Below are 25820 nucleotides of genomic sequence, written 5' to 3' on the forward strand. Positions count from 1 at the left end.
TTAAGGAACCTCCATACTGCTTTCACAGTGGCTGCACCAATTACATTCCCACCGACAGTGCACAAGTTTCCCTAAGAGAAAAACCCTTTAATGTATGCACAAAGAAAAGTTAATAATGCATGAAAATGCTAACAATGGGAGATAAGATTTCAGATCATTTTAATCCTTTCTCTTTTCATTTATTTCTGTCTTCTAAAATTTCTGCCATGACCGTGTGTTACTTGTATAATTAAAAATAATAGGAGAAAAGAAAGTGACATGGGAAAATATCTCTCATCAAAGAAGAATGAAGTTAGGCCCAGGGGGGATGCATACAAGTAACCAATCAGCAAATGATTTCAGAGCACTGGGTGTGTGTGGTTCGGCTTCAGCAAGGACCGAGCAGTGTCAAGCCAAGTCCCTGCCCTGCAGGAGCCAACAGTGTGAGGGCAGCAGAATCAGGGGAGGGTGGGAGACAGCTGCAGGCTCGTGCTGAGACTCTGGTGACATGAGGGCCAACGGCAGTCTTTTGCTTCCTGTGACCAGGGATCAACCAAGACAAGGTCGGGGAGGGCTAGGGATGGGGGTACCTGGAGACCATGAGATGCAGCCAGAACCAGGGAGAACCAAAACAAAGGCCAGGAATGAAGGAGGAGAGCCAGGAACATCAGTGAGAATTGAGTTTAGCAGGGAAAAAAAAGTAAATCCAACCGTGTCTAGGTACTGTGTTAGGGGCTATGTTAGGATCCAGGTGCCAAGGTCCCTGTTTCCACAGACTGACAGTCACGGGGATGGGGGTGGGGGTGGAAATTGACTGATCAGTCAGTCAATAAACAAACAAGGCAAGAGAGATACCCGACCGTAATAAGCACTATTCATTCTTGAGCCTCATCGAGATATTCCCATTGTCTTACTTCAAACACTAAATGTCATGGGGAAAAAAAATAATATAATGAACATCCTCATACTTCTTACCTACATTCAACTGTTCTTAATATTCTGCCAAGTTTGCTTCATCTATTTTTCTGTTGCTGTTTTTGTTGTCGATGTGTCTTAAAGCACAAACAGGATGACATTTCACCCCAAAATACTCCAATACACGTCTCTAAAAACCAAAGACAGTCGTCTACTTGGTCACACTGCTATCACACCCAACACAAATCATAATAATTCCTTAATATAACCAAATACTCCGCCTATGCTCAAATATATAAATTGTTTCTAAAACTTTTTTTTTTATTGCTGGTTTTTCAAAGGAGGATCCACTCAGCATCTACTCATTGTGTTTGATTATCTCTCTTTTTAAAAATTTATTTATTTTACATCATCTTGCGGGGGGGAGGTAATGAGGTTTTATTTTTATTTCTTTACTTTTTTTTTCTTTAACGGAGGTACTGGGGATTGAACCCAGGACTTCGTGCATGCTAAGCATGTGCTCTACCACTGAGCTATATCCTCCTCTCTGAAGTCTCTCTTTAATATCTGTATCTACATCTCATCTACATCAACATCTGTATCTATACCCAGATCTCCATTGTCAGAATGATTGCTCCCCAAAGCCATGTACCCAGAAGAGGACACATTAGAGCCAGACCCAGCCAAAAGAAACCCAGGCTATTGGCAAGTAGCAAATTCTGTGGCCTGGTCCCCTCCCATCCACTAGTAGGAGGTGACCTGAGTATGAGTGAAATCTCTAGCCCTGGAGAAAACTAAACTATACTCTATGTGTGAGTCAGCCCCATATGAGAAGGACTGGTGACCCTCTCTCCCCTCGCCTTTCTTGGCTAGTTCAAAGAGGCAGGTGGGTGTAATGGAAGAACATAGGTAGAAAGGCCTCAACTCTGGCTCCCTGACAGTAGAGCAATGCAGCCTTGGGCAAGCCATTTCATCTCCTTGAGCCTCAGTTTCTTTACTTGTGAAATGAAGATAATAACCACTTGTGGGGCTGCTGTGAGGGTGCAATGAATTAACTTACCCAGCATGCCCACCCATCACAGTGCTTGGATTCTCTGTAAAGCTTGGAGCAGAAATTGGTGCCCAGTTACCAAACTCAGTTCCTCTTCTTCGTGAAGACACAGCCAGAAGACGATTCCCAGGCTCCCTTGTGGTTAGGCGCAGCCCTGTGACCAAGATCTGGAGGTGGAATGTGAGAAAAAGTGTGCTGTGCAAGCCACCCCCAGGTTTAGCCCAGAAAACCTTCTATGTCATGGGACCATGGCAACCCTTGAAATGACCGGTTGAAACCAACAAAACCTCGATGTATCCGGATCCCTGAATGACCACATGGAGTGAAGCCCTTGCCGTCAATGAGGAATGTCTGATTTGGACTTTACATGCATAAGAAATAAACCTTTAGAGTGTTTTTAGGGTTTATCTTTCACAGCAGCCAGCTTTGCTTTAACCAATCTAAAGCTCTATGTTGAAGATGAAGCCATTACTTAGAAGGAAAACCTAATAGGTTTGGTTTAAACCATGGTGGCTTTTGGAAAACCAAATAAGGAATCAAACAACTGATAGGAGAGACATTTAAATTTTAATATTGTATTCCATCAAACTTATGATAGTTTTTCAAAAATATTTTTACATCTCTGAAATAAGGTTGTGTGTTGTCATCGATGGCATCTCAAATAGTTGGTGGCCAGGAGATAGTCATGATGTAGTTGCCACTGATGGCATGTGCACAAACTTGGTCATAGCTCCCCATCTTGTCCTTGTGTCCCTTGAGCTTTGGACACAATTAGCACCACGGGTGTTGGTTTAATCGCCACTTACAATGTCTTCAGAAAAGATTCCATGCTGGTTTGGCACTGAAATGAAAAGTTATTGTGGACTAAAGAGGCAAAGAAACAGAGCAGCTTAACATATGATAAAAATCTATGTCTAAATTCAGAGAGCTCTTTCCATATGCATAAAATGAAAATTCTATATGATAGGAAAGCTTTGTGTCATGGTTTTTAAAAAATGCATCAGTAAATAAATGCTGGAGAGGATGTGGAAAAAAGGGAACCCTCCTACACTATTAGTGGGAATGCAGTTTGGCACAGCCATTGTGGAAAACAGTATGGAGATTCCCCAAAAGACTTAAAAATAGACTTATCAAATGACCTAGGATTCCCACTCCTGGGCATATATCCAGAGGGAACACTAATGCAAAAAGACACCTATACCCCAGTTTTCAGAGCAGCACTATTTACAATAGCCAAGACATGGAAACAACCTAAATGTCCATCAACAGATGACTGGATAAAGAATTTGTGGTATATTTATACAATGGAATACTACTCAGCCATAAAAAATGATAAAAGAATGCCATTTGCAGCAACATGGTTGGCCCTGGAGATTGTCATTCTAAGTGAAGTAAGCCAGAAAGGGAAAGAAAAATACCATATGACATCACTCATATGTGGACTATATTTAAAAAAAGACAAATGAACTTATATATAAAACAGAAACAGACTCACAGACATAGAATACAGACTTGTGGTTGCCATGGGGGGCAGGGGTGAGAAGGAACAAACTGAGAGTTGGAGATTTGCAGATACTGACTGGTGTATATAAAACAGATAAACAAGTTCATACTGTACAGCACAGGGAAATATATTCAATATCTTGTAGTAGCCCATGGTGAAAAAGAATATGAAAATGAATATATGCGTATTCATGTATGACTGAAGGATTGTGCTGTACACCAGAAATTGACACATTGTAAACTGACTATACCTCAATAAAAAAAAAAATGCGTCAGTAATGGTGTGGTTTACAATTGATGGGTGCCTTAGATCTGATGACATTGTCAATACATCCAAACATCAGTGATTTTAACCAAGGAAGAGATCCAGTGTAAATAATAATGATAATATATTCACTTGCACTTGCCAAGAGTCAAACGCACGCCAAGAAGCTCTGTGCTTTACTCACACTGTCTCATTTCATCATCATAAGAACCCTGTGAGGTGGTTACTCTTACACATGATTGCAAATCGTCCTAAGTGCTGGATAGGACAGCAACAGGGTGCTCTGAGGAGGAACATAATTCAGACTGGGAGAGGGGGAGGAAGCAGAGAGACCTGAAAGATAAGAGTAGGTAGCATTTATTGAGTATTTACCATGTCCCAGGTATGACTCAAAAGTTTATTGTGTTCACTACCTCAGTTTTCACAAAAAGCCCAAGAGTGTTATTATCAGCTCCATCTTACAGCGGAGGAAATCAAGACAGGGACAGAGAAATTAAGTGACTTGCTCATAACAACTCAGCTAATGAGTAATAAGCCTGGGATTTGAACCAGAGAAGAGAAACTCCAGAGCCTGAGCATCTTACCACTGCCGTGTCCTCCCCAGTGGTTGAAACGACTGTGTCTCCATTTTACCAGTAAGAGCAAGCCCTCAGGGAACTGGTTACACATACAAGCTCCAGAGCCAGGCTCCCTGAGTTCAAAGCCAGGCTCTACAACTGACCAGCAGGGAATTTGACCTTCCCAAGTCTCAGCTTCTTCATTTGATGTGAAGATTAAATGAGTTAAGACACATATAGTGCTTAGATCAGAACCAGAATGTAGTAAGACCCCCGAACGGTAGATAACAGTATCTTTAGACAACACTCCCAGTAACTCAAAGGAAACTTGAGACTCGGGGAGGTTTATCGATTTGTCAAAACCTACCCATTTCAAGAATGCAATCAGGATTCGAACCTCAGTGTCTTCACTCAGAAGCCCTTGCAGCGCTGGGTGAAAGGACAGGTTACCACTCCCCTGGACAAGGATGGGAGAAGCCTTGACAGCACACATACGGTTAAGGCATTGCCACCTGCTTTGTGGCATTTCATCCCACCATCTAATGTTGTTTAGATTCACAGACATAGAAAACAAACTGGTAGTTACCAAAGAGGAAAGGCAGGGGGGTGGGATAAATTAGAAGTTTGGGATTAGCAGATACAAACTACTATACATAAAATAGATAAACAACAAGGTCCTATTGGTTAGCACAGGGAACTACATTCAATATCTTGTAACAATCTATAATGAAAAAGTATATGAAAAAGTATATGTATAGGGGAATCACTACACTGTACACCAGAAACTAACACAACATTGTAAATCAACTAAACTTCAATTTGAAAAGAAGAAGCCATTGCATTACCCGACGCAGATGCCTGTTAAAGACGAGTCAGTGGCTTAGATCTTCATTCCTGAAGGTTTCCAGGAAAGGAGATTCTACTAACTTCCAATGTGATGTCTCATCTTAACATCCCAAATCCCACTCAATAGAAAGGCTCTCTCATGGCCAATCTGGATTTCATCTGTTTTATTTTAAGGTCAATTTCCTCTTTGGGAAGGAGAGACAATGGAGGCTTCGCCAGTCCATTTCTTTCTTTTATATGTTTCATTGGCGGTACTTCACATTTCCTCACTGATGGAGAGAAGGCAGGGAACATTTAGAGCCTGGCACCAAGTAGGTGCTCGACTGAAGAAATGTGTGGCGTGCAGAACAGCTTGGTGGTGTCAGAGGCGGTGGAGGAGGGGGGCGAGAAATGGATGAAGGAAGTCAAAAGGTACAAAATTCTAGTCACACAATAAATAAGTCATGGGAGGGACTGTGCAGCATGTTGACTATAATTAATAGTACTATTGTGTATTTGAAAGTTTCTAAGAGAATAGATCTTAAAAGTTCTCATCACAGGGGAGGGTATAGCTCAGCAGTAGAGTGCCCGCTTAGCATGCATGAGGTCTTGGGTTCAATCCTCAGAATCTCCACTAAAAAATAAATAAATAAACCTAATTACCTCCCCCTCTCCACCAAAAATAAGTAAATAAAATAAATCTTGAAGTTCTCATCAAAAGAAAAAAAAAATATTTGTGACTATGGGTGATGATGGATGTAAAACCAGACTTACTGTGGTGATCATTTCACAATATGTACGAACATCAATCATCATATACATCTGAAATCAATACTGTAAGTCAAATACATCTCAGTTAATAATAGTAGGAAGAAGAAAAGCAAAAGAATGTGTTTTACGAATGAACAATGAGTGAGAAAGCAGTTGAATGATCTCAAAGGCCCCTCACAAATCAGACAGACTCTATGCACCTCACTCCTGTCCACCCAGCCCACTTTCCTTTGACTCCCATTTCTTAACTCCGCTGTTTCTCAAACAAGGGCGTAGCAAGGGCATTCTGAGGATGCTGTGGAGTTGAGGTGGCCTTGGTATGGGGTGACACCCTGAGTTTCCTCATTCCTCACTCCCTTGGGCCAGCTTTTGACCAGAGGGTAGAAATGGAGATAACTCTGTGTGTGTGTGTGTGCGCGCGCTCGGGAGGGGGTGCTGAGGTTGAGGATGGGCAGGTGGATGACATGTGACTTACATATCCTTACATGCCCTTACACACATCCTAACAGCCTGTCAAGGTCACGGGTGTTACAGACAGAGGAAGGCTGGGAGCCCTGCTGAATATTCACCGTCAAGATAGGACACCTGGGCCTAGGTTCCGAATAACAGAACCATCTGAATAAGCATAAAGAAAAAAGAAAGGCATGTATTGTTCATGTAACTTGGAATTCCAGGGGTGGTGCTGGTTTCAGGTGTGAATCTAGACATTTAAACGAGACTTCACCTTTCCTCTCTTTCTCTCTCTCCCTGTTCTGGTGCTTTTCTGTGTTTGATGGTACTCTCTCCTCAGAAGGCAGGCTTTCTCCACATGATGGCTACTGACAATCCTCAGCTGACATCCTTCCAGCTACAGAGAGCTCTCGCCGTTATGACTGTGTTTAAGCTGGGAGCAGTGGGAAGGACTTGTCAGGGGGAGAAAGCTGGAATTGTTCCCTTTTGTCAAAAAAGTCAGAAGCTTTCCCAGAAGCCCTAGAGCAGGCTTCCTCTCAGGTCTTATTGGCAAAAACTGAATCACATGGGTACCCCTAGCTGCAAGGAAGTCTAGGAAAGTGGGAAACGGGGATGCTGTTGGCTTAGATGTATCATGATCCATTGCCTGGGGCTGGCTACGTGGTCACCCTGAACAAAACTGGGATTTCTTAAGCCAGGAAGGAAGAAGACTAGATTGGGTAGGTAATTAATGGTGTCTAACACAAGAAGATGTCATGAGGCAACCTGGCCCGATCACATAAGAAACACAGGGAGGAGAAGCTTTGTAAAAGAAGTAGAAACCTAGCTAGACAGAAACAACTTATGTGCACATTAGAATTGGGGAGCAAGGAGGTGGAGGCCAGGAAAAGAGGTGAATCAAGGGAGGTGGGCATGGCCCCAGTGGAGAGGACCAGCCAACTGTGGACAGCAACTGTCAGGACATTTCCTGGAACATATGATTCTCACCAACAGATATTCTGCAGCAGATGTTCAACAAATACAGAGGATGCTTAGTGAGCAAGGAGCAATTTAGAGATCTCACTACGCAGAGAGTCTGAGTTCTTTCCATTGTGTTTGTTCAGTCCCCACCATTCATGCTCCAAGGTGAACCCAAACCAAAGCAACAAAGAAGTGATACCACTGGGGCACCAAGGAGAAACATGCTAGAACATCTTCAGTGATTTCCTATCACCATGAACTCAATCCAAACTTAACAGTGTGGGATAAGTAAGTTATATTTATAGAATGGAATACTACTCAGCCATAAAAGAGAATAAAATAATGCTATTTGCGGCAACAGGGATGGACCTAAAGATCGTCATTCTAAGTGAAGTAAGCCAGAAAGAGAAAGAAAAATGTCATATGATATCACTCATATGTGGAGTCTAAAAAAAAAAAAAGACACAAATGAACTTATCTACAAAACAGAAACAGACTCACAGACATAGAAAATAAATTTATGGTTACCAGAGGGGACAAAGTGTTGGGAAGGGATAAATTTGGGAGTTTGAGATTTGCAAATGTTAGCCACTGTATATAAAAATGGGTTTAAAAAAAAATTTCTTCTGTATAGCACAAGGAACTATGTTCAATATCTTATAGTAACCTATAATGAAAAAGAATATGAAACGGAATATATAAATATATATATTTATATATATATAAATAATATATTTATATATTTATATATATATAAATATATATATATATATATATATAAATATATATATAAATTTATATATATATAAATACACACACACACATGACTGAAACATTATGGTGAACACCAGAAGTTGACACAACATTGTAAACTGACTATACTACAATAAAAATAAAAATAAAATAGACAAAAACACTACAATAAAAAGAAAAAAAGACAAAAAAAAAACAATAAAAAGGAAAAAAATCCCTTCACAGTCTGATCCCACTGTCCTCTCCAGCTTTGCCTCTCACTCTGCTCCTCCTCCGTCCTTTTGCTCCAGCTCCTTCCTAAATCCAGTCTGCACTTTCTGATGCTAGGTGTGACTTCTCTGAGTCTGTTTCCTTTTCTGTAAAATGGAAAGCTACTCCGTCATCAGGTGTTATGAGAATTTGAAAATGAGATAAACCACGTGAAATGCACAGAATCCTGCCTGGCACACAGTAAGTGCCCAATACCGGCCAGCTGTCCTCAGCCATCAGTCCCTGTTTTGAAATCTTAACAAACTTGATGTACACATTATTGTACTTAGGCATCGCTTCCTTGCTGTATTCCTCAATGAATATGTCAAGACGGCGAGCCTCTCGAAGCCCAGGGCAATGTGCGTGGCTACCCTCTGCTTCTCGTTCTTTGCAGTGGTGTGGCCAGGACACAGCTGTTCTCGAAGAGTTCCCCCAAGATGAAGGAAGCCAGCCTGACAAGGGATGGAGAGTATCCGTCCAGGACATGTCGAAGAAGGCAGGGCCAAGGTGGGCAGAAAGTCAGCCTCCAGGGCTGTGGGGCCGCACAAGGAAATGGAGCCCACCCACAATTCCACCATGGAGCTCTTAGGAAAGTCAGACAAATTCGTTCACCAAGAGCGTGTGGTTAGGGCCTGCAGCCAGGCATCTCCCCTCAAAAGGCAGGAACCTGCCAGCATGAGGAGGTGAGGCCTGAGTACCACTCGCCTCCCTTCACGGCCCATCAGCAGTGACTCAGCAGGAAGCCAGCCAAGGTCTGAGTCACTCTCTCCCTTACCACCACGCCCAGGGTTTTCCTCCAGGGCCTTGGAAGGCTGCTAATAGCTGGAGGTGTAAATCTTTGGTACCTGGGTCTACCCAGGCCAACGAAATAAATCTTTCTTTAACATAGCTTCATATTTAAAAGCATAAGCTCTGGAGTTAGACTGGTTTGGTGAGAAGCCTGGTTCTGCCTCTGATTTAACATGCAGCAAGTTTCTTAGACTCTCTGGCAACAGTCTGCCCATCTGTAAATAGGAACAATAACAGAACCCCCCTCCTAGAAGTAAAAGAGCTTCGAACAGTATGTTGAGAGGGCTCCTCTAACACACCAGGCCTGGTCCCACCTCAGGGCCTTTGCACTTGCTACTTTCTCTGCTGAGAATGTTTTTGTCCCAGGTGGACAGCTCCCTCACTTAATTGAGGTCTTTACTAAATATTCATTTTCTCAGTGAAGCCTGTGATGGCCACCCTATCTAATGCCTCCTCCTCCAATACTTCTTACTTTGTTTCCCACTTTTTCTCCTTAGTACTGATCACCATCTAATACACTGTCTATTTCCATCATGTATCTCCTCTTTTGTCTGCCTCCCTCCACCCACACTGGAATTCAAGTTCCATTTTTTTCTGATTTCTTCACTGCTGTATTCCCAAGACCTAGAAAATCGCTGACACATAGCAGGTCTCAAGAAACATGTGGAATGAATGGAAATGAAGGTCAGCTTATTCACCATTATGTATCACCAATAATTATTGTCATCAATAAAGATCACTAGTAAATCATCATTACTAGCCAAGACATGGAAACAACCTAAATGTCCATTGACAGATGACTGCATAAAGAAGTTGTGGTATATGTATACAATGGAATACTACTCAGCAATAAAAGAGAATAAAATAATGCATTTGCATCAACATGGATGGACCTGGAGATCATCATTCTAAGTGAAGTAAGCCAGAAAGAGAAAGACAAATACCATATGATATCACTCATATGTGGAATATTTTAAAAAGACACAAATGAACTTATTTACAAAACAGAAAAGTGACTCACAGACATAGAAAACAAACTTATGGTTACCAGGGAGGGAAGGGGGTGGGAAGGGATAAATTGGGAGTTCAAGATTTGCAGATACTAACTACTATACATAAAATAGATAAACAACAAGTTTATACTGTATAGCACAGGGAACTAAATTCAATATCTTGTAGTAATCCATAATGAAAAAGAATATGACTGAAACCTTATGCTGAACACCAGAAATTGACACAACACTGTAAACTGACTATACTTCAATTTTTCTTTTAAACGTTAAGATTTTAAAAAATCATTTAAAAAAATCACCATTATTATCCCAATGCAGTGAGAATCAGAGAAATATTCAAAGTTTTAACACCACACGAGATGCTGCAAATCTGCTTTGGTTCATTTATACTTGACTAAATAGACTCTCAGCTTGGAGACATCTTCTGTTAGGGTAGAAAACTCCGTTAGCCACAGGACTGGGCAGACGGCCGGCCAGTAGTGTAAATACATGAATCAGATGGGGCCAGGAAGGAGTGGTGAGAACCCAGGAAGCTGGGATTGCAACCCCCACCTAAAGGCATTTAAATTCAAATTAAAAAATAATCTCTACTAACTGAACACATCTCCAAGCTGCCATTTCCCTGATTCCCGACTCTGACTGTAGATTTATCTTCTCACCCATTTGATCTCCTTCGTTGTAAAATATCCAAATATTGACGTTGACCCAGACCTCTGCATTCTCCCACCACCCCGACGTCAAGATCCCAGGAGGGCTTCACGGGTCCCAAAGTCAGCTCCAATCTCAGCTGCCCTTTTGGGGGCTGCTTTGCAGCCCTTTTAACTCTCCCAAATTTCAGCTGGGGGCAACTCACCAGTAACTCCCCAAAGCCTAGCAGAGCTCGAGCGAATGAATGAAGGGGTGTCTGGGTGGTTCGGAGCAGTCACGGTACCTTCCTAGTCTCCATTACTCAATCTTCAAAAACCTCCCAGGGAGGCACCTAATGTCCAGTTGGAATCTCTCTTCAGGAAGACTATTTCTCCCCAGCTCCCAAAGGGTAAAGGGCAGTTAAAAAGATGCAGATTCACATCATTAAAGAGAACTCAATGCACTCCTCTCCATCTGTGGAGAGATTGGGGTGACCCCACCCTCCTCCCCAAGGACAATGGGCGGAGACTTGCCTCATGTTTGTATAAAGGCTCATCCTGGTGAATTTCCCAAACAAAGAGAGACAGCTCCAAAAGTATGGAGCCTTTACTCCTAGAAACGGAAATTGCCAGAGCCCTCCCTCCCTCCCCATCTCCCCCCACCCTGCCCCCTCCCTAAATCCTGACCCCGAGGGCATTTTCTCATTCAAAAAGAAGAAAGAGTTAAGCCCCACACACACATACACCCGCACACACCCAACATAAGTTGGGGAAATGGAGCTTAGACTGGAGTTCTAATCTTCACTGTCTATGTGACCCTGAAGTTCCCTGAGGCTTTGCCTTCTCATCTGTGAACTGAGAAGAAAAATCAAGTGACCTGATTGGGTCCTGGGAAGATGACATGTGAGCCCACCTCCTCCTGATTTAGACTCCCCACCCCCCAAGCTTAGCCCACATTCCTCTCAGTAGGAGTCTCTCTCCTCACTCTCCCTCTCTCTCCCTCTCTCTCTCTCTCTCTCACACACACACACACCAGCTCCCCAGCCCAGCCCCTGAGATGCAGACTCATTAAATGTTAGCTATTGCTATTATTATTGCTATTTAGATTCACTCCGTGAGCGGGAATGGGGAGCCAGGACACCCAGCCCACAGTCTGCTGGCAGTGCCCACCTCCACCCTACCTCTCAAAGCAAAGCACTTTGAAGAGCAAATCCAACGTGACAGGTGCCAGTCTATGCAGCAGATGAGAGCGGCACCACTTCAGTATCAACCGAGCATCTTCTGCCCACTGGCTCAGACCTGCTGTTACTAACCCCAGACCTCCACCCATCCCAGCCATTCCCCTGCAGGAGTCATTTTGATAGAAGTCTTCAAAGATCACTGCTCTGTAGGCCTGACAGTTCTTCCTCTTTCTCTTTGTCATTGACACCACAGCCCTTGATTGACAGCTAAGCCTTAAGGGCCTCAGTGGGCAGTGCAAAGATGTAGAAGTCCCAGGCTGCTTACGAATACAAGCTTGCTGCTGACCTGCTCTCTAAACCTCAGGGAAGCAACTTCTCTCTAAACCACTGGTTTCTGATCTGCAAAGACAGGAAACCAACATCCATTCATGGCAACCAGGTGTTTAAACGCATGTTCTGGTTGTTAATTCATTTGATCTGAAAAATGGAGTCGGACTGTGTAATTCCTGGATCCCTTCTAGGAAAGGTTTCCATAGTGCTTTCAAAACCACTCCAGCTCCTCGTCCAGGGAAAGGGCTGTGACCTCACAGAGAGCACAGGATATGAAGCCAGGCCGATCTGGGTTTAAATCTCTGGTCTGTCACTTCTCAGCCAGGCTGACATTGGGCAAGCCTGAACCTCAGTTTCCTCATCTGCAAAATGGAAGTGATAATATCTCCCTCACAGGGCTGCTTTGAGGATGAAATGAGATGGGTGTGTAGGAGCCTAGCGCTGCATTTAGGACCCAGGAGGGCTGCCGTGTGGGTTCCTGCCTCCTTCCCTAACTACTCAAAGATCTGAGGATAAGTCTTCATGCAAATCATTTATGCTAACTTTTGAAGGCTTTTTTGGGTTTGCTTTGTGAGAAGGAAGCAGAAAGTTGTATCTAACTGTCTAAAAGAATGCCGATGACAGAGTTTCATTTCTACAGCCTGCGCTCCAAGCCAGGGTCGATGGACCGCAGACCCTAGCAAATCAGTCTCCCCCTCAAGGCTCTGCTGCTCAAGAACAAATATATTTCATTCAAAAATTTTCAAAATTTTAATTGTGAAAGTTCCCCTTCACTGTGCCAGGTGCAGTCTAGAATCTGGGTCACTTTCTGGGAGAGGCCCTCTTTGACACCCTCCCCACCAATGTGTGATTCCAGGTTCTGTCCCTCCTCTGGCCACTCCCCATTCCCTTTCCTGCTTTGCTTTTCTCTACAGCACTTATCACCGCAGAGCAAACACACCCCCACACACAGCTTACCGGAATGTAAGCACCGGGAGGACCCTGGCTTGTCGGGGCTGTGTTCACTGCGGTGTCTCCTGTGCTGAGAACAGGACCTGCATTCGTAGGCTAAATAAAACTAACCAAAAATTTGTGGAAAGAATGAATCTGAGCCTGAGCTAAAGCCAAGCTGGCAGGTAGGGCCAGGTAATAAAATATCACGTGAGCCTCTTGTCTCAAAGTTTGCAAGACCCTCTCACTGTGTTTCTTTGATCTTATAAAGAAGACTGTTTCTCTGCATTTTCTAGGTGAAGAAACCTAACACAGAGACATGAAGTGTCTTTGGAAAAGAAAGCAGCTCTCCTAGCCTCCTGGCCTCCTGGCCCTGAGCAGGTCCCTTCCCTTCTCTCATTTCATGTTTCCTTTTCTATAGAAATGACAAGATGTGGACTGGTTCCCTTTTAGGGCTAAGACGTTTAAATTCTTAAATCCTATGACCTGACTTTAAACCCTTAAAGACCGACTCAAACATTACCCATGAACCATCACTGCAGACTCAGGATAAGTTGAAACCTCTGTCCATCTGATTCCGTTTCTAGTTTTCTTTCAGCCCTCACTCCACCAGGGGACATTCCGGCCGGGTCAGCTGAGACACTCAGACAAAAGCAGAGTCAGTTCTGTATAAGGATGAGTTGCGGAAGTTATTTTTCTCATATGGTCAATTTATTTAGTTTAAAAAAAAATGACTCTGCATTTGCCTGGGTTTCCACTAGTCCCCTAACGGTCCCTCTCCAGGCTCTCCTCTCCAATCCATCTTACACACTACCTGGAAACTAAATAAACAAGCCTTGCTTTCAGGAAATCAAAAACCTTCAGTGGCTCCCTACTGCCTACAGAACGCATTTGGCAGGGGTGAACCTACCCTTTGAGGCCCTCCTTCATCCTGTCCTGATCCTTTCTAACCTACCTCCCCACCCCACTCTGCTTTGTTGCACCAGAATTCTCTCCTCCAATCAACTCAGACCATTCATTTGTTCATTCAGTAACCATGTATTACATCCCTACTGCGTGCCAGGCACTCGCAGCTCTGAGCGCTGCTATGATGACAAGACAAGTTCCAGTCCCCAAGAAGAATACATCCTAGAGGGGAAAGTTGGACGATAAACAAGCAAAGGAGTTAACAAGACTATTTCAGATAACAACAAGGATAACCTGGCTATTGTGCTACGGTAACAAAAGCACATACAGTAGCACCAAAAAAGCGATGATGGAAAGGCAGAGGGAATACTTAGACCCTGTGTCAGGAAGGCCTGTCTGTGGGGCCACATTTAGGGCAGGCCTGAGTGAGAAGAAGGGGGCAGCCAGGCAGAGACCTGAGAAGAGTGTTCCAGGCCAAAGGGAGAGCAAGTGCAAAGGCCCTAAGGTGGCTTGACACGTGCTGGGGGTGGACCGAAGGCCAGGATGGCTGAAGTGATGCAGGCAAGGGAGAGGCTGGTGGGAGAAGAGGTCCGGGAGGGAGGCAGGGACCAGCTCAAGCAGAGCCTGGTGAGGAGCTTGGATTTTCTTCCAAAGTGCATGGGAAACTGTTAGAAGATGTTCATAGGGGCGTAACATGATTAACACAGGTTTTAAAAGATGACTGGTTGGAGTCTGGAGAGTGCAAGAAAAGAAGCAAGGGGACCAGTTCAGAGGCTTTTTCTTTTAACCTTTTAGTGTTTTTTGTTGTTCTCTTTTGTGGGGGAGGTAATTAGGTTTATTTATTTAATGGGAATACTGGGGACTGAACCCAGGACCTTGCCCATGCTAGGAATGCGCTCTACCACTGAGCTATACCTTCCCCCTTCAGAAGCTTTTGAAGAGTAAAGGTGAGAAGTGAGGGGGTTGGCAGAGCAGATGGAGAGAATTGGAGGGATCACTGATGTCTCTGGAAGCAGAGCAAACATGATCCATCTATCCATCTAATGATGGATCCATTAGAGGGGACTTAGGGTAGCAGAGACAGGAGTCAGGTTTTAGACTCATTGCCTCCCCACAAGACCTGTGCTTTCTTTCCCCTATTTTCTCTCCACCTCTACTCTCTATTCTCTGCTTTCTCTTCACCATGTCTGAACCTGCCCATTTTCTTTTTTTTTTTTTTTAATGGAGGTACTGGGGATTGAACCCAGAACCTCATGCATGCTAAGCATGTGCTCTACCGGTGAGCTACACCAACTTCCACCCTCCCTGAAACCTACCCATTTTCGCATGCCACTCACACCCCACCATTTCAATGACATCTTCCTTTTCTGCTATCTTCAGTCCTAGGAATCTTCCTTCACTTGAGCTCTGATTCCTTGTGTATGTGTGTATCACTCAGTAGACGCTGAGATAAATTTCTCTTTTGATGGCTGTGTTCTGACTTCCCCTATAAGGTGACTGATTCTTCAAGGGTAAGACAGGTACACCAGCAAACATGCAGGACAGAATGGCATGTTAGCTCTTGAGTGCAGCCAGAATCTCATTTATTAGTGACATCAGGTAAGTTACTGACTTCTCTGAGCCTCAGCTATATAACTAGGGGGTGGGGGGGAAATGTGGAGGGTGGAGGTGTGATTAAATAGGAAATGTATACAAAGTGCTTAGTACAGACAGTGCCTGGCATATAGTAAGCCTTCCATAAATCATAGCTGGGGTTATTATTTGCAAGGCAGTTGTGCTGCTGGTGGCTATGATTTTAGGCAAGGATTTTTTCCCCTTTTTGAGTCTCAGTTTGCACATCTGTAAAATGGAATGCAGATGGAATTCAGCTCTAAGATTCTCAGTGCCTCTGTTCTATTTGTTAACACTTTAGAATCCACTATAAGTAATGTCGCCCCAAACCCATGTGATGTGATTTAGTCTTCATAATGTTGCACCGCCCTCTATTGGAGGTACTCTGCCAGCATACTTGTTGGATCCTTAAATCAGCAGATCCTTGAACGGAAGCCCAGACCTCCCTCACCTGTATTCTGAGATCTCTCTCTTCTTAAGTAAAACCTCTCTCCATATAGCTATGGATTATTTTTTAAAGAAAAAAAAGATTTATTTTGCATTTTAAAGTTCTGTCCCTACTTTACCCCATCTTTAGGACTTTGTAAAGGTTTAGGTTTTTTTTTTTAACTGTATATTAATATAATTTCAGACTTACAAAAGTTTGCAAGAATAACACAAGAATTGTACTGTATCCTCACCCCAGATATTTACAATTTACTGCATTTTTTTTATCATTTTCTCTCTCTCTACACACAGACGTACACACATACATGCACACGTACATACACACACGTCATACATAATATGTTTTTGAATCATTAGAAAGTAGACTACAGACATGAGCTCTTTTTATCCCTAAATACTTTATTGATGGTGATGTGATATACAAAATCTTCAAACTTTATTCAGATTTGTCAAATTGTCTCAACAGCCTCTTTATAGCAGAACAAAATCCCACATCCCATTTTACATTTGGTTGGCCTGTCTTTACTTTCTTTTACTCTGGAATAGTTTTAAATTTTTTCTTTGCTTTTCAAGATATTGACATTTTTGAAGAACACAGGCCAGGTATCTTGTAGACTATGCCTCTCTTTGGTTTTGTCAGATGTTTCCCAATGATTACATTCAGCTTACGCATTTTTGATAATAATACCACAAAAGTTCAGGGGTTTTTTGAGGTTTTTTTAAAGTATGTGTTTAGGAAAGATATGCAATAGTGATATACAGTACAGATTATTATAATTCTCTATTTATTTGTTTATTTACATAAATAAACATTTGGGCTTTTTTGAAAAATACTGATGCCCCACCCCATCCCTAGAAGTTTTTATTAAATTGGGATGTTGCTGGAATACTAGTATTGTTTTCAAAGCCTGCAGGTGCTTTTAATGGGCAATCAGGATTGAGAGTCATTGATTTCTACTCTGCTAATTCCATAAAGAATATTAGACAAATTACAGAGACTCATAAACATACAGTAAGGTAAGATAAATTGCAAGAAGGGGAGGGACACTCGACAGGAGAAGGGCACACGGACACACATGAGGTCTCACAGGCTTGCTGCCAGTGGGCTATACCTTTGTTCTAACAAACAATATGAAGATAATGAAATAATGCCAAAGACAAAGGCCCAGTTTTAAAATGATATATACAAGGTAAAACTACACCATGTCTACAAAAAAGATGAGCAGAAATAAACTAAAGGAAGGGTCAGTTGTTGCATTTGAATGGTGACACTATGAGCTGATCTTTATTTTTTCCCAAATTTTTATTTTCAAAACTTCCTTTAAAGAGTCTGAGGTCTTTTTAATAATTAAAATATTTTCAAAATATCAGTGTAGTTTTTAAAAATTTCATCTGCACAGCACTTAATTTGTAAAGCTCACATTATCTCATAATAGTAATATGTAATAAATAAGTAGTGATTTAGATACAAACTACTATATCTAGAATAGATGAACAATAAGGTCCTACTGTATAGCCCAGGGAACTATATTCAATAACTTGTAATAACCTATAATGAAAAAATATATGAAAAAAATATATATATAAAACTGAATCACTGTGCTGTATACCAGAAACTAACACATTGTAAATCAGCTATACTTCAATAAAAAAATAATGATAATAAAATATTATTATTAAATGCTTACTATGTGTCAAGTCCAATACTATAAGCTTCATATAGATTCTCTTTTAATCCTTACAGTTACTCTCTGAGGTAGGTACTATTAGTAACCCCATTTTATAAGATGAAGAAACAGACCCAGAAAGGTTAAACCACTTGTCCAAGCTCAAAAAGCTTCTAAGTGTCAGAGCAAGGATTTTTCTCTACAGCTTTAACATTCAACCACTAAGTACACTATTATCTAATCGCTAGGAAAAACAGATACTTTTATGCAAACTCCACTAAATTTAGCTATTTTGCATGCTGTTTTGTTAAAGGTTACTTTCCCTATCAGATGAATGTTTAATATGTAAAATACCTTGATATGCTTTGGTTAGTAGCTTTCAAAATGAGATGAAAACTCTTGCTTTACTTTAGTTAGTAGCTTTTCACCAACATTCATTTTTCTAAAAAGCAAAGTCACAAAATAAATTGTGATTGGGGAGGGTATAGCTCAGTGGTAGAGTGTGTGCCTAGCACGTACAAGGTCCTGGGTTCAATCCCCTGTACCACCACTGAAAATAAATAGATAAATTACCTACCTCCCTCAAAAACAAAATAAATTGTGATAGCTAGGCAATTTTCAGTCATTTAATTTATAACTAGGATTTAAAACATGATACAATATTTTAAAATATTTCTAGAACGGAGTCATTCCTCATTCAAAAGGAACTTACAGAACGTCTCTTTTCTCCCATGCATCAAGACCAAAAATTTTTACTGAGATCTGTCTAAAAGGCTTAGGGGTTGAAAAATAAAATCTAAAAGTCTGGTTTGGTTTAATGTAGTTGAGTTTTAACTGCTTTTGTTTTTAAGAAAAAATTGGAAAAATATGTGGGCCAGCCACTGTGTATTATAGACCAAGCAGAGGTCAGGAGTCCCAGGTTTTGGTTGTCATCTCGTGTCTCTGGGTTTTTTGTTTGTTTGTTTGTTTGTTTTTATTGAAGTTTAGTCAGTTATAATGTGTCAATTTCTGATGTACAGCATAATATTTCAGTCATACATATACATACATATAATTGTTCTCACATTCTTTTTCATTATAGATTACTACAAGATATTGAATACAGTTCCCTGTGCTATACACAAGAAATTTGTTTTTTATCTATTTTATATATAGTAGTTAGTATTTGCACATCTTGAACTCCCAGTTTATCCCTTCTTGCCCCCTTTCTCCCTGTAACTATAAGTTTGTTTACTATGTCTGAATCTGTTTTGTAGATAAGCTCATTAGTGTCTTCTTTTTTCTTTTCTTCTCTTTTCTTTTTTAGATTCCACATATGAGTGATATCATATGATATTTTTCTTTCTCTTTTTGGCTTACTTCATTTAGAGTGACGATCTCCAGATCGATCTATGTTGCTGCAAATGGCATTATTTTATTCCTTTTAATGGCTGAGTAGTATTCTGTTGTATAAATATACCACAGCTTCTTTATCTAGTCATCTGTCGATGGACATTTAGAGTTATCTCCGTGTCTTGGCTATTGTATATAGTGCTGCTGTGAACACTGTGGTGCATGTAGGTTTTTGAATTTGAATTCCCTCTGGATATATGACCAGGAGTCATTACTGGATTATATGGTAAGTCTATTTTTAGTTTTTTGCCCTCTCTGGGTTTTTATGTCCTTATTTATAAAGCGATGGGATTGGACCAGACAATCTCTAAGGAACTTCCCAGCTCAGAAGCTCATGATTTTACAACTGGATTGTCCTAACATTGTCCTGTATTACCTGAACCTAATGCACAACCAAAGTGGCAGCCTTCTCCTAGTCCTGAGATGGCACCAGGGCATTGTTGGACAACAGAAGAGACATGAATCAAGGCAGTTTTCTCCCTCTCAACCTTTCATCCACTGAGGTTGCCTTCAGCTCTAGCCAGAGAATGGAGGCCCCAGAAAGAAAAGAGAAAAACAGGAAAGGAAGCAGAATAACTGGATTTGAAGAAGAAGAAGAAAATGGAGGCGTAGAAAGAAAGTGAAGAGAAAAGATGTTCCTTTTTGTTAAGGATTTTCATATATGTAAACTCCCCAAATCAAAGTCTATACAATACATTCTTATATTCCAAATCAGATACCGTAAATTTAAATCTGTAAAGAACCCTTTTAAAGTACTGAATTTAAGACATTTCTCCAAAGAAGACATCCAGATGGCCAACAGGCACATGAAAAGATGCTCAGTATTGCTAATTATTAGAGAAATGTAAGTCAAAACTACAATGAGGTATCACCTCACACTGGTCAGAATGGCCATGATTAAAAAGTCTACAAATAACAAATGTTGGAGAGTGTGTAAAGAAAAAGGAACCCTCCTACACTGTTGGTGGGAATGTAATTGGTGCAGCCACCATGGACAGTATGTAGGTTCATTAAAAAACTAAAAGTAGACTTACCATATGATCTAGCAATCCTACTCCTGGGCATATAACCAGAGAAAACTATAATTCAAAAATACACATGCACCCCAATGTTCACAGCAGCACTATTTACAATAGCCAAGACATAGAGACAACCCAAATGTCCATTGACAAATGATTAGATAAAGAAGATGTACTATACAGGGAACTATATTCAATATCTGTAATAACCTCTAATGAAAAAGAATATGAAAACAAATATATGTATGTATATGCATGATGGAACATTGTGCTGCACACCAGAAATGGACACATGTTAACTGACTGTTCTTCAATTTAAAAAAAGATGTGCTGTGTATATACAATGGAATACTACTCAGCCATAAAAAGAATGAAATAATACCATTTGCAGCAACATGGATGGACTTAAGAGATGATCATACTAAATGAAGTAAGTCAGGTAGAAAAAGACAAATATCATATGGTATCATTTATATGTAGAATCTAAGAAAACCAATTTTATTTACAAACCAAAAATAGACTCACAGACGTAGAAAACCAACTATGGTTACCAAAGGGGAAAGGGTGGGGGAAGGATAAATTAGGAATCTGAGATTAACAGATACACATTATTATATATAAAATAGATAAACAACAAGAACCTACTGTATAACATGGGGAAATATATTCAGTTTCTTATAATAACGTATAATGGAAAAAATCTGAAATGTATAGATGTATGTATATGTATAACCGAATCTCTTTGTACACTTGAAACTAACATTGTAAATTAACTACACTTCAATAAAAAATAAAATTAAAAAAACTTTTTTAAAAAGTACGGCATTTATTTAAAATTCTCCCATTTTCATATCACTTATATGTGGAATCCAATATGAACATTCTTAATGAGATAGTTTATGTTCTCTTTCCATACAAAGACTTCAGTGTTCAGGGTGTATTTAACACCTCCACCTACAGCACATCTCCACTTGGACCAGCCACGTTTCAAGTGGTGCGTGGCTACAGCCATACAGCCAGCTCTGCCATCTCTGGAGGAAAGGGTATGGGGACCATTGTGCCGAAGCAAGAGCTTTGGGCCTCTGATCAAAAGGGCTGGTAAAAAAGCTCAAATCAGCAGAAGTTCCAGATGCAGCCAAGCCTCCTTCTTTCTTCTTCCCTCAGCACCCGCCCTCAGCCACTTTAGGCTCTAGAATCCCCCTTGGATACTGCAGGTTCCTGCTCCTTCCAGGCCGCTTCCACTCGGAGGCATATCCCTCTGTGACACTCTTGTGACCCACCAGGGACCTAGACTCTCTGCCATGGGGAGTGTCCAAGGTCAGCCTCCTCCACCAAGGACAGGAGCACGGGAGAAGCGACCCTCTCTCCCAGCAGCCCTGGGAATGGAATGCACGCGGGGATCCTCTTCCCCAGGGAGTGGAACTGAGCACCCAGCCCAAGCAGCGGCGGAAGGGAGGGGGAAACAGTCCCTTCAGCTGGAATTTCTGTTCATGCTTCTTTCCAGAAAAAAAAAATCCTGGAGCAATTTTGGCTTCCCTCTCTTACAAGTCAGGAGAGTTGACCGGTTCCCAGGGTGAAGTTGTCTGGACTTCAGCCCCCCTTCTCATAAAGCTCTTTCCCAAAGCCTCTGCCATATGGTCCTGTTTTGCATCCATCGTTTGCTCCAGTTTGAGTCTGGGCTGCCCCGTCCCTGGGACTCTCACTTGTTGACTGTGTTTTTATCACCCTCCCCTCAACCCAACCCCACATGCTTTATTTTTGACTTTTCCTCCACCCCATCAGGCTTGGCTGTGGTTTTTTTGATCATTTCCCCTTTGTTTAATCATTCTGGTGAATTTGGACCCAAAATAGAAAACAAGAGAGTGCTGACTTGGATGGGAAATAGACCCACTAGAACAACGTCAAGGAGCAACCGTGTGCTAATCAGTCTCCTAAGCATCACCAGCTCACCCATGCATGGACATAGTGTCACCTCACAAACCAGGGGCGGCCCTTTCACTCCCCCGACAGTACTTGTGTGTTAAGGTTCTACTAGGGACAGGGCTTTGGGGGAGACAGAATTGGGTTCAGTTGTCAAGGCTTCTGCCCCAAGGGACCTTGTAGGGGATAAAGACAATGCCTACCTTGACACTGAAGCTTTCAACTAGGCTGCAATGAGGGAGGGGTTTCGTGGAGGAGGGACGAGGGGCACTTGAACTAGGACTTGAAGGATGGGAAGGATTTTAAAAGGCAGAAACAATAAGGAACTGCCTACTGCCTTAGGAAGAAAGGAAATGGAGAGGCAGGGAGTGGGAGAGACACATCCATTTGGCGAAGCATCTGGCTTTTGCCTGATTGGTCGCTGCTGTTGCTGGGCGAAGGCTCACAGTTTTTAACACTATCCTGAATAGAAGGGACATGCCAACTTCCGTGCCCAGGACTGCTGTCCAGGCTTCCTACACTAGGGCTTTCTGGCTCTGAGAGCAACCAAATGAGACGGATGAGGGAGGAAAGCCTGAAGAACAGAGGGATGTTCTGGAATCCTTGCAGCCGAGCTGCCACCACCACGGGCACTTCCACGAGACAGTTTCTGCAGCCTGCGGGCCACTTAGATGAGATGAAAACCTTGAGCTCAGGTGGCTTGAATTACTGAGGCCGGGGCCTCCCCGGAACTGTCCCGAGGCCACTGCCCCATGGTCTTTCCTCTTCAGTGTGAGGGGCAATCCTCTTTGGAGTGGAGAGTTGAAGATTATTTTCTCTTTTGCAAAAACAGAATTACAGAGTGAGAGAAAAAAGAAAAAAGAAAGTCCCATCTCTCCACCCCAACAAAGTAATAGGGATTTAGGGAACCAAGTTGATGGGGGGAAGCCTGAAAGGGCTTCACAAATCACACAAACGCAGTGCCGGGTTTATTTTTACCTCTTCTGAAAGCATCCCCCAAGCACAGCTCAGGTTTCCAAGAGAGGTCATCCCTGGTCCCCGTTTCAGTGGCAGCCTGCACACGCTCCATCACATCAGCTGGGTTTGACTTTTTTTCTTTTCTACAGCATGGATCACTGTCTGAAATTCTCTTGTTCATTCATTTGGGTCTAGATGATCACTGGTCTCTTACCCCAGTCCCCAAGCAGACTGTCCCCAGAAGAGCAGGGTCTGTCACAGCACCGAGGTATCCCCAGTGTTTTACAACAGTGTTAGCATGAAGTGGGCACTAGATAAATATTTGTGGAAATCCAGAGGGCCGAATAGTGGTATCCAACAAACTTATAAATGCACATGTTCTCAACTCAGAGTGACTGAAAATGAGGTCAGGAGGGTGAATCTGATTTCTAGTTTCCTTAAAGGAACCAAGAGGAGCTCTGACCCTCAGTCATCAAAGTAATTCATTACACCATTGTTTGTAATAACAAAAAACTGAAAGAATCTAAATGTCCACTTGGTTGTACAATGAGGATACCACGCATACCTACGAAAGAACAAGGAAGCTCTTTGTGACCTAATATAGAAAGATTTCCTGGATCTAATCTTAAGTGAAAAACCAAAGTCCAGGACCTTGTTAAAGAATGCTATTAATGGTGGGGAAAAAAAAAAAGGAGTGATATATTCATGTTTGCTTATTTATGCCAACAGTATTTCTACCAGGGTACAAAAAAAACTAGTTACAACGACAACCTGTAAGGAGGAGTCCTGGATTACTTGGGAGCAGGGAAGATTTTTCACCATAAACCTTTTTGTAACTTTTGAGTTTGGAGCCATTAGAATGTATTACCTGTTCAAAAACAAAGCCAATTAAATTCACAACTATATTTATTCGAAATATAAATTGATTGAATACGTTGATGAATGTAGTTTGGTTTCTCTTGGTGGCTTTCAGGAAATGTCAGCCAGGGTCCCTCCTGTTTTCATTTTACAGGCACACCCCCGGGCCCACCCTCACCCTTCCTCTCCCTACCTCTCCCCTTCACTCAAATAAGGCCAAATTCCTGAAGGCTGGGTCCCTGCAGGAGGTGGCTCACTGACTCACTGGAGGTGTGTGAAGGACAGGTAAACAATGGCGTGTGATGGCAACAGACATTCCCTCCATGCCTGTGTGTTCATGTAAGCAGAAGAAGAGAACGTCATCATGTTTTCCTGCTACGGAGTTTTACCAAAACAACCCTCCGGCATCCTTAAACTACTTGATGGAAGAAAATAGGGGGAAGGGTAGAGCTCAGTGGAAGAGCAACTGCTTAGCATGCATGAGGTCTTGGGTTCAATCCCCCTGACCTCCATTTAAAAACATAAATAAACCTAATTACTGCCTCCCAAAAAAAGTCTAAAAGAAAAAAATTTAATTAAAAAATAAACTATTTTAAAAAGAAAGGAAGGAAGGAAAGAAACTTGGCTCTGCCCTCAGTCAACTGGCTTGACATGAAATCATGGAGTCTGGGGGAAATTTGGGGTAAAGAAGTGGCAGCTGCCTCTTGTGAGCCTGGTACATCCTGGCTGCTGAGATAGAGAGTCCTGTCTGGAATCAGTATCATTCTTGAGCTGATGGGAAAAAGGGTCTCTTGGAAGCCACGGTATCCAGAAATAACAGGGCCAGCTCAGAGAATCCAAACTCACCTCCTGGCCTGCATCTGGAGGCAGCAAGCAGGGTTGGCTTCATGGGTTTGCAACTGAGGCAACTTAGAGGGAGCCCTGCACTTGGTATAATGTCCTGCTGTAACCATCCTCAAATTCTTTCTTTTTTTTTTTTAATTGAAGTATAGTTGACTTACAATTTTGTGTTAGTTTCTGGTGCACAGCATAGCAATTCAGTTACATATACATATATATATATATATACATATATATATATATATTCTTTTTCATATTCCTTATCATTACAGGTTATGAGAAGATACTGAACATAGTTCCCTGTGCTAACCAGTAGGACCTTATTGTTTATCTACTTTATATATAGTAGTCAGTATCTGTAAATCTCTAACTCCTAATTTATCCCTCCTCCCCTTTTCCCCCTAGTAACCATAAGTTTGTTTTCTACCATCTTGAAACTCAATAATTTTTTAACAAGCAGCCCACATTTTCATTTTGTCCTGGACCCAGCAAATTATGCAGTCAGTCCTGCAGGAGGGGTCACAAAAATCCTTGTCATTGCATGTGTCCTGGTTTATTGTTTGTTGTGAAAAATATCGTGACTGTTCTCATTTGCTGGTATAGCTGGGTTTATCAGATCCTTTTCTGAAAGCTGTTTTAGGAGAGCCTGAGGGTCCAGGTACTTGCAACAGTGGACATGCAGGAGGGGAAGGGCATGGTTAAGGTCAAGGGACAGGGTAAACTATTCTACCAACTTGGGTACAGCCAGACACCACCAGCATTTCTTTTTATTCCTGGCTCCTAAAGAGTACCTAGAATTACTGATCCACAGTGTAGCATATTGGGGGACAATCTTCTGAAGAAGACAGAGGGACAAGGCCTCTAATTTTTGCACTTGTTCTTTCATTCAAAAAATATTTATTGAGCAAATAGGTGCTCAGCATACAATAGGAAGGCATTTTCCTTGCCCTCATGAGTTTACAGCCTAGTGAAGCCAGGCAATAATCAACTAAATGAACACAATGATAAATATGAATTGTAGTAAGCACTATGGAGGAGACAGACAGAATAAGTGGT

The 25820-nt window shown here is 41.9% G+C and overlaps 1 long non-coding RNA gene and 1 pseudogene across 1 annotated transcript in view; one reads left to right on the plus strand and one right to left on the minus strand.

Moving 5' to 3' along the window:
* Window positions 1-2493: 2493 nt before the first annotated feature.
* The window catches only part of LOC123619560 (uncharacterized), a 70681-nt gene continuing 47354 nt past the window's right edge, over window positions 2494-25820 (minus strand). The window contains exon 3 of the long non-coding RNA XR_006728202.2: window positions 2494-2786. This is a non-coding gene — a long non-coding RNA (uncharacterized LOC123619560). The remainder of the gene's footprint in view (window positions 2787-25820) is intronic.
* Window positions 4697-4813, plus strand: LOC123619649 (U6atac minor spliceosomal RNA; annotated as a pseudogene).

Source organism: Camelus bactrianus, chromosome 10 (genome assembly GCF_048773025.1).
Source record: "Camelus bactrianus isolate YW-2024 breed Bactrian camel chromosome 10, ASM4877302v1, whole genome shotgun sequence".
Classification (NCBI taxonomy): domain Eukaryota; kingdom Metazoa; phylum Chordata; class Mammalia; order Artiodactyla; family Camelidae; genus Camelus; species Camelus bactrianus.